The 10,308-nt window shown below is 44.2% G+C and overlaps 1 protein-coding gene across 1 annotated transcript in view; it reads left to right on the forward strand.

Annotated features, from left to right (window-relative positions):
• The window catches only part of prdm10 (PR domain containing 10), a 222,800-nt gene that overhangs the window by 62,441 nt on the left and 150,051 nt on the right, over window positions 1-10,308 (forward strand). The window lies entirely within an intron of this gene.

Consider the following 10,308-nt stretch of genomic DNA (forward strand, 5'->3'; position numbering starts at 1 on the left):
TGCTAACTACTCTCTCAAGTTCTTCTGCCACCTTCAAGGATCAATGCACATGAACCCCCAGGTCCTCCTGTCGCTGCGCACTCTTTCAAACTGTATCATGCAGTCTACATTGCCTCTCCCTATCCCTTTTGCCCGAATGCATTACCTCACATTTTTCTGTGTTAAACCCCAGAAAGCTTGTTGTGGAAGGATAATGCTGGAGCCTATCTTTGCTCAGTTTCATATTTATTGGCAGAGTAAAAGGATTACAAACCCCCATGTAGCTCTTCACTCAAACCCTCCACCAGTTTCAGTAAGTGTCGGCTTATAAGTGCTCAAGTAAGACCCCAGTTAACACCCTCCACCTGCATATAATTAAACAATTGACCACCTCCCACCCCTCCTTTAAGACCCTGTTTAGATGTCACCTCTCTGACCAAGCTTGCCATCAACCCTCCGAGTATGTCCCGAGTTGGTTCAATGTCTGCCTTTCTTTGCGTCTCTACATTAATGCTGCTATCAAGTACAAGGTGTTGTCAGTTCCACTGTTAAGAAATATGTCCTCCTGTGGTACTGGCATATAGTCACAACAGTATTATCACAACTTGCAGTTTTAGCCAGTTCGTCCACTTGGATCTTTTCTGTAATGTTTAATTCAGATGTTAAACATTTATCAGATGTTGAACTTCCAAATTAGACATTTATAGAAAATGTGTTCTAACCGTTTGAGCGCTGGCAGCTCTGCAGAATTCTGTAGTTAATGACACTAAAAATGACGCTGAAAGCCACAGAGTAGCATTATTATGAAATGCAAGTGTATTTAAAAAAAATCAAAGCTCGTTGATTTTGCTCACATATAAAAAAAAATGGAGAAAGATTTCTGTTTTTAAATTCTTGAATTTGGTGCATGCAGCAGAGAGAAAATCCTAACTGTATATGGTGTGTCTCTATTGTTACGAGCTCAGAGGACAACAGTCTTGCTTGTACTGTGTCATTATTGAGTTGCCTGCAGTGAATGCCTCATGGTAGGGGTCACATGACTATGGCAAGCCAGGAGGCACATAAGTACAGTATTGCATTTCTATCCCAAACATGCCCCTTTCATACAAAAATATTGCATGCATTATCATTTACCCTGTGAGTTGCCCAAGTTACCCGCTATGCACACAACTGTTCTCGTGTATTAGCAGTTGTTATTCTCGTCAGTCTCTGCACATGCATTGCGTGCACAGTCTTTAAATCGTGCTGGTCTTTTAATGGTGCATGTGTGCGTTGTCGTTGGCTGTTCATCTGGGTGGTTTTCCTTCTCCGGGGAGTGTTGTTCCCTTGTCACTTGATGCCGCAGTAACTGTTGTTCCATTTCCGTGTTGGGGTGCTGTGGACCTCTGGGACTGATCGTTGATCTGTGGTCTGTGCAGATGGTGAGTTCACAGCTTCCTGATCGGCCACCTGCAGTGAAGGAACAGCTTCTCCAGTTGTACGTATGTGCCTGCAGTTGCGACAGTATATCTGGTCGTTCACTTCCACCGCGTACGATTGAGGTGACAACTGCTCTACGCAGGTCCCAAGTTGCCACTTCCACTGTCTCTTCTTGAGGGTGTTGAAGGTTTGTACCCTGACTGGCTCTCCAGTGCTCAATTCTGGCAATGGTTTGGCAGCTTTGTCAAAATGAAATTTGGCTTTCTGCCATTTCACCTTGATTTTGTCACTCACGCCTGTTACTACTTCTGGCTTCGGTAGCTTTTTTGTGATTGGAACAGTAGTTTGGGTGTGGCGTGACATTAGTCTTTGGACTGGACGACGTTCCATGTCTTGAGTAGGTGTGTTTTTCCACTCAAGGATGCCTTGTATACATCTGTGCTGGATTTGATCAATTTCTTTATGATTCCTTTGGTGATCTTCATTGCCTCCTCAGCCTTTCCATTTGACTGGGGATAGTGTGGAGATAAAGTATGGTGTTGAATTTCCCAATCCTTTATGAAGCAGCTGAATTCTTCACTCGTGAACTGAGGGCCATTTTCGATCATCAAAATGTCTGGAATGCTGTAACGACCAAAGTCTGCTTTCAGGCATTCTACAATCTCGCTGGTAGTCTTTGAAGTCAGCTGGTCTACCTTCCAGTAGTCAGAATAGTAGGCTACAGTGACAAGGTAATCAGTTTCTGTGAGAGTGACGAGGTCTACTTCCATCTTCATCCATGGTCTGTCTGGGATGTCGTGTCATCAGCAGCTTTTTAGCTTGCTTAACTTGGTTATCATTACACGCACTGCACTCGCTGATGTGGTCCTTGATTTTGTTGCTCATGTTTGGCCAGTAGAGCACTTTTCTTGCCTTCCTCAGACTCAACTCAATTCCTTGGTGGCTTGCATGGATGCGCTTTAGCATCTCTCCTCTCAACTCCTTAGGGATAATGACTCTATTTGCTTTGTACACAATGCCATCTTTGGTTGTCAATTCATCTCTGAATGCCCAATATGCTCTTGCGACCAAAGGAGTGTTCTTGATCTTTTCATCACTACTTGCATTCCTTGGAGAGTAGCATCTTGTTGGGTAGTTTGCTTGATTTGAACAAGGCGCTTGTCTGTCAAACTCAATGTCTCTGCTGGGTTGATGACTTCCAGAGCATGTCGAGCTGCAGCTTCACATTGGATCTGGAATATTTCACACTCTGTCATAGCATCCTCCATTTACATCATAGGGAGTGCTGCTCTCAATAGCATGTCAGCGATGTACATCTGTTTCCTTTGCTTGTATGTTATGTCCAGTTGATATCTCTGTGACTGGAGTAACATTCTTTACAGAAGCTTTGGAGCAGATAGTAGCAGCGTGAGGAAGTGGCTTGTGGTCGGACTCGACTGTCACTTTGTCTCTTCCAAGGAGGCATTGATGAAAATGTTCGCAAGCAAAGATAATTGGCAGGCACTCTTTTTCTCGATCTGAGCGTAGCGTCGTTCTGTTTGCGTTAACGCCCTGGAGGCAAATGCAACTGGTTGTTCTTTCTGCATTAGGGTTGCTCCAAGACCAGTCTTGTTGGCGTCACACTGCAGGGTGACTTCATTTACATCATAGTATTTCAGCACTGGCGTTGCTTGATTTTAGTGAACGCTGCTTCTTGTTCTGTGCCCATTACCACTGCACATCCTTGGAAGTGTGTCGGCATAATGCTTCACAGTCTGACAACAAATTGGGCAAGAATTTTGCCACATAGTTTTCAAATCCAACAAATCGTTGCACTGCTTTTACATCTGTTGGTTGCCACATCTCTGCTACCGCTCTCACCTTTTTGAGATCTGGGTGAAGATTTTTACTGTCAGTACATGACATATGTACTTGACTTGGGGCATCTTTAATTGCAATTTTTTCTTGTTCAGCTTCAGATTCATCTAGCAAGCTTTGCCTATCAGTCGCACTAGATTTTGATCGTGGTCAGCAATAACTTCTTCCATTGAGTCTCCGCATCCATAAACCAGCAGATCATCCACTATAGCTTCTACTAAGATCACTAATTATTTCATGCTGTCCGCGCTGAAAATCCTCTGGAGCCCTGGAAATGTCAAACGGCATGCGCAACCATCTGTATCTCCTGAATGGCGTCCAGAATGTAGTTAGAAAGCTGCTGCTTTCATCCAGCTTCACTTGCCAGTTACTGTCCTTCGCATCTAGGGTAGTGAAGATTTTTGCCTTTGCAAGTTGTGGCAAAATTCCTTTGATATTTTGCATGGGGTAGTGAGATTAAAGGCCTGCTACCCTACCCGAATCCAACGGGACCTGACAACATTTGTCAGGCTCAGATTGGGTCGCACTTCCGGGTCCGGCATTCGGGCTCGGGTTGTGTCGGGCCGGATCGGACATGCTCTATCACTACCTCAGGTAAGTGACTTTAACGTTAATGTACTTTTTGGATTTTAAAGGTGGTTTTGCTACAGTTATTTTAAGCTTGTGCAGGTAAGGAACAAAATGAAAAATGGAAGGTAAATTTACTGATAGTTGGGTTGGGCGCGGGAAAAAATGGAAGGACTCGGGCTGGGTCGGTCTCGGGGTCGGATGGGGTTCTGTCGGGCTCTGGTCGGGTCTCATTTGCAGACTCGAGCAGGCCTTTAAGTGAGATCTCTTCAGAGCTTTATTTAGATCCTTTGGGTCAGTGCATACTCTGAGCTTTCCAGGTTGTTTCACTGCTACCTTGCTGCTAATCCATTCTGTCAGGGTTGTCACTTTCTTGATTACTCCCTTCTTTTCCAGCTCTTCTATCTTGTCTTTCAGGCTGGCCTTGAGGGCAGCTGGAACTTTCCTCGGAAGATGCTGTATTGGTCTTACCCTCTCGCCTACTTTGAGATGATATTCTCCAGGAAGACATCATAAACTTGTAAACACATCATTTTACTCCTCTAGGATCTATTCTGCAGTCAATGGTTTAGTATGCTGCGACATGTTGCAAATCTCCTTTTGCATATTGAGGGTTACTGTTCTGTTGTGCTGTACTGTTCTATGTTCTATATCTTAGAGTAGGTTAAAGGGTCGGCACAACATCGTGGGCCGAAGGGCCTGTACTGTGCTATGTTCTATTCCAGGCTTTGGACTTGCTCCGGCTGAGATGAATGGCTTTTGCTTGCCGTCTATGATCTAGAACTCCAGATCTTCGTTCTTGTCATTGCTTTGGGCTGTCAGAGTAACTTATCTTCTCGGCACTAGTATGGTGCCATCATTCGGCACAGACTCGGTGGGCCGAAGGGCCTGTTTCAGTGCTGTATCTCTAATCATATAGCCTACCTTTGAGGGCTTCATTTTTGGATTGCCTTGTTGAGCCACTTCGCATAGGTCTGTGAAGGTTGTTAGAGAAACTTTCAAGCCTGTTTGTGAAGAAGACACTGAGACTAGGATGCTTTGGTGGCGATTTTTGTTGCTTGTCACAGAGCTTGCTTCTGTTCTCCAAACAACAGTCACCAGTCAGTGCTGGCTGGCTCTTCTTTATATATAGATAATTGAATGCAATTGACTAATTAACACCCAACCCCTTTCTTCACCCCCCCCCCCCCCCCCCAAATATCTTGAACTAACATTCATTAACAGACCCGAACAAAGGTCATGATGTTGCATGACGCACCATCTGACATTTTATGGTGACTTGATGTTCTCCTTCTGCAGTCATCATTCCAACAGTCACAAACCATTTCTCACCTATTGACTGAACTAACCTGTTGTATGGTGTATAGTGCTTTCTCAGAATCTTCGGCTGGTATCGAGATTGGTAGGGGGGTGAGAAAATGAGGGCAGTTTCAGATAGGACGAATTCAGGGCAGGGAACGGGAGGCAGAAAATTAACAAGTGACTGTGAAAGGCAGAAGAAGCAAAGGTTAAAAAGTGTGCAACACAGGAATTTGGCAGTGTGAAAAGATATTTATTTAAATGCAAGGAGTATAGCAAATAAAGCCGATGAGCTGAGGACACAGATAGACACATGAAAGCGTGATATCATTGTTATAACGGAAACTTGGGTTAAAGAGGGGCAAAAATGACAGCTCAACATCCTTCGATATAAAGTTTTCAGGTGCGATAGAGAGGGGGATGTAAAAGAAGGGGATGTAGCATTATTGGTTAAACAATCCATTACAGTTGTGAGGAGGGATGATACGCGAAATAAATCATGAAATGAAGCCATATAGGTTGAGCTCAGAAAGAAAAAAGGGGCAACCACACTACTAGGAGTGTACTATAAACCCCCAAATAGTGAGAGGGAGATAGAAGAACAAATAAGTAGGCAAATTTCTGAGGGCAAAAACAAAGGGCAATAATAGTTGGGGATTTCAACTACTTTAATATCAACTGGGATACAGACAGTGTGAAGGGCACAAAATTGTTGAACTGCATTCAAGAGAACTTTTTTTTAGCCAGTACGTACCAAGCCCAATGAGAGGGGGTGCAATTCCAGATTTAGTCTTAGGAACTGGAGCTGGGCAAGTGGATGAAGTAGTAGTGGGTGACCACTTTTGAAATAGTGACCATAATACAGTTAGATTTTGCATTATTATGGAAAAAGACAAAGATAGAACAGGAGTAAAAGTTCTAAATTGGGGGAAGGCAAATTTTACGAAGCTGAGAGGTGATCTGGCGAAAGTAGCTGTATCCAGTCCTCATGAATGAAAATCAGTGGCAAACCAGTGGGTGGCATTCAAAAGCGAGATTCTACAGGCACAGTGTAGACTTGACCCCGCAAAGAAAAAGGGTGGTACTGCCAAATCTAGAGCCCCTGGTTATCTGGAAATGTACAGGGTAAGATAAAGCAGGAAAAGAAAACTTATTATGGTTACACAAAACTTAATACTTTAGAAAGCCTAGAGGAGTATAGAAAGTGCAGGGGTGAAGTAAAAAAGGAAATTAGGAAAGCAAAGAGAGGACATGAAAAAATATTGGCAAGAATCAAGGAAACACAAAGATGTTTTATCAGTACTTTATGAACAAGAGGATAAGTAAGGAAAGGGTCTGGTAGGGCTTATCAGAGATGTACAAGGTAACTTATGCGTGAATGCAGAAGATGTGGGCAGGGTTCTTAATGAGTACTTTGTCTCTGTCTTCACAAAGGAGAGGGATGATGCAGACATTGTAGTTAAAGAGGAGGAGTGTGACATATTAGATACGATGACCATAATGAGAGAGGATCTGACATCCTTGAAAGTGGATAAATCACCAGGGCTAGACTGTTAAAGGAAACCAGGGAGGAAATAGCGGATGCTTTGAGGATCGTCTCCAAATCCTCACTAGATATTGGCGAGGTACCAGAGGATTGGAGGTCTGCGAGCGTTGTACCATTGTTTAAAAAGGGTACGAGGGATAGACCAAATAATTATAGGCCAGTCAGTCTGACCTCGGTGGTGGGCAAATTATTAGAATCAATTCTGAGAGATAGGATAAACTGTCACGTAGAAAGGCACGGATTACGCAGGGATAGTCAGCATGGATTTGTTAAGGGAAGGTCGTATCTTGCTAACTTAATTGAATTTTTTGAGGAAGTAACAAGGAGGATTGATGAAGATAGTGAAGTGGATGTTGTCTACATGGATTTTAGTAAGACATTTGACAAGGTCCCACAGACTGGTAGACTGGTCAGAAGTTTAAAAGCTCATGGGATGCAGGGGAATGTGGCAAGTTGGATTCAAAATTGACTCAGTGACAGGAAACAAAGGGTAATGGTCGGCGGATGTTTTCGTGAATGGAAGGCGGTTTCCAGTGGCGTTCCACAGGGTTCAGTGTTGGGTCCCTTGCTGTTTGTGGTGTATGTTAATGATTTGGACTTAAATGTAGGAAATTTGCAGGTGACACAAAAATTGGCCATGTAGTTGATAGTGAAGAGTATAGCTGTAGACTCCAAAATGATATCAATGGTTGGTTGAGTGGGTGGAAAAGTGGCAAATGGAATTCAATCCAGAGAAGTGTGAGGTAATGTATTTGGGGAGGGCAAGCAAAGAAAGGGAATACACAATAGACAGGAGGATATTGAGAGGGGTAGAGGAAGTGAGAGACCTTGGAGCGCATATCCACAGGTCCCTGAAGGTGGCAGGACAGGTAGATAAAGTGGTGAAGAAGGCATATAGAATGCTTTCCTTTATTGACCAAGGTATAGAATTCAAAAGCAGGGATGTAATGTTGGAACTGTGTAAAAAGCTGGTCAGGCCACAGCTGGAGTATTGCTTACAGTTCTGGGCACCACATTACAAGAAGGACATCAGTGGTTGGGAAAATACTGGAAAAAATTCTGAGGGACAGGATTAATCTCCACTTGGAGAGGCAGGGATTAATGAGGGATAGTCAGCATGGCTTTGTCAAGGGGAGATCGTGTCTAACTAACTTGATTGAATTTTTCGAAGAGGTAACTAGATGTGTCAATGAGGGTAAAGCAGTAGATGTAGTTTACATGGACTTCAGTAAGGCTTTTGATAAGGTCCCGCATGGGAGATTGGTTAAGAAGGTAAGAGCCCATCGGATCCAGGGCAATTTGGCAAATTGGATCCAAAATTGGCTTAGTGGCAGGAGGCAGAGGGTAATGGTCGAGGGTTGTTTTTGCGATTGGAAGCCTGTGACCAGTGGTGTATGATCGGGATCGGTGCTGGGACGCTTGCTGTTTGTAGTGTACATTAATGATTTAGACGTGAATATACAATGTATGATCAGTAAATTCGCAGATGACACGAAAATTGATGGTGTTGTAAATAGTGAGGAGGAAATCCTTGGATTACAGGGAGATATAGATGGGCTGGTAAGGTGGGCAGAGCAGTGGTAAATGGAATTTAATCCTGAAAAATGTAAGGTAATGCATTTTGGGAGGACTAACAAAGCAAGGGAATATACAATGGATGGTAGATTAGATTATGATTAGAGATACAGCACTGAAACAGGCCCTTCGGCCCACCGAGTCTGTGCCGACCATCAACCACCCATTTATACTAATCCTACACTAATCCCATATTCCTACCAAACATCCCCACCTGTCCCTATATTTCCCTACCACCTACCTATACTAGTGACAATTTATAATGGCCAATTTACCTACCAACCTGCAAGTCTTTTGGCTTGTGGGAGGAAACCGGAGCACCCGGAGAAAACCCACGCAGACACAGGGAGAACTTGCAAACTCCACACAGGCAGTACCCAGAATCGAACCCGGGTCCCTGGAGCTGTGAGGCTGCATTGCTAACCACTGCGCCACTGTGCCGCCCTAGGACCCTAGTAAGTACAGAAAGTCAGAAGGATCTTGGTGTACTTGTTCATAGATCACTGAAGGCAGCAGCACAGGTAGATAAGGTGGTTAGGAGGGCATATGGGATACTTGCCTTTATTAGCCGAGGCATAGAATACAAGAGCAGGAAGGCTATGATGGAGCTTTCTAAAACACTAGTTAGGCCACAGCTGGAGTACTGTGTACATTTCTGGGCACCACACAATAGGAAGGATGTGATTGCACTGGAAAGGGTGCAGAGGAGATTCACCAGGATGTTGCCTGGGCTGGAGCATTTCAGCTATGAAGAGAGACTGAAAAGGCTAGGGTTGTTTTCCTTGGAGCAGAGAAGGCTGAGGGGGGACATGATTGAGGTATACAAGATTATGAGGGGCATTGATAGGTTAGATAGGAAGAAACTTTTTCCCTTAGTGGTGGGGTCAATAACCAGGGGGCATAGATTTAGGGTAAGGGGCAGGAGTTTTAGAGGGGATTTGAGGAAGCATTTTATCACCCAGAGGGTGGTTGGATTCTGGAACGCACTGCCTGAAGAGGTGGTAGAGGTAGGAATCCTCACAACATTTAAGAAGTATTTGGATGAGCACTTGAAACGCCATAGCATACGAGGCTATGGGCCAAGTGCATGAATATGGGATTAGAATAGTTAGGTGCTGTATGGCTGGCACAGACACGTTGGGCCAAAGGGCCTATGACTCTATTACAGAGGAGATTTACAAAAATGTTGCCAGGGCTTAAACATTGCAACTAAGGAAAGATTGGCTAGGCTAGAGTTGTTTTCCTTAGAACAGAGGAGGCTGAGGGGTGACTTAATTGAGGTGTACAAAATTATGAGGGGCCTAGATAGAGTAGACAGGAAGGATCTGTTTCCCATAGCAGAGAGGTCAATTGCCAGGGGGCAGATTTAAGGTGATTGGTAGAAGGATTAGAGGGGACATGAAGAAAACTTTTTCAGCCAGAGGGTGATGGGTGTCTTGAGTTCACTGCCCGGATCTATGGTGGAGGCAGAAACCCTCAACTCATTTAAAAGGTACCTGGACATTCATCTGAAGTGCTGTAACCTGCAAGGCTTTGGATCAGGTGCTGGAAGGTGGGATTAGATTGGGCGGTTCATTTTTTCAGCCAGTGCAGACACGATGGGCTGAACTGCCTCTTTCTGAGATGTAACTTTTCTATGGTTTTCTATGGTTCTTTCTCTCCAGTGGTCATCTGTAACTGCTTGTTGTGCTTCCTTCTAGCCAAACACTTGTGTGCAAAATGATTTGGCTTCTTGTAGTGAGAACACTACTTTCCCCACGCTGGACATGCCTTCTTTTCCTTTGTGTGATGTCATCCGCAGCATTTGCATCCTGCCCTTTGTCCATGATCTTTCTGCTCTTTTGGCCTGGAATGTCTGTCAGCATAATGCAAGGCCTGGTCTGTTCTGCCATGAACATGCTCTAGTTGCTGGTTTACAATCTCAGCACTTCTGCACACGTGAGTCGCTTTCCTGAGAGTAAGTTTCTCCCCCCTCAGTAGACGTGCTCTCACTGCGGGATCTCATGCCGAATACAATCCTTCTTTCATTTGATCATCTTTTGTTGCGCAAATTCACAGGAATCTGC

Source organism: Heterodontus francisci, chromosome 22, assembly GCF_036365525.1.
Source record: "Heterodontus francisci isolate sHetFra1 chromosome 22, sHetFra1.hap1, whole genome shotgun sequence".
Taxonomy (NCBI): Eukaryota; Metazoa; Chordata; class Chondrichthyes; order Heterodontiformes; family Heterodontidae; genus Heterodontus; species Heterodontus francisci.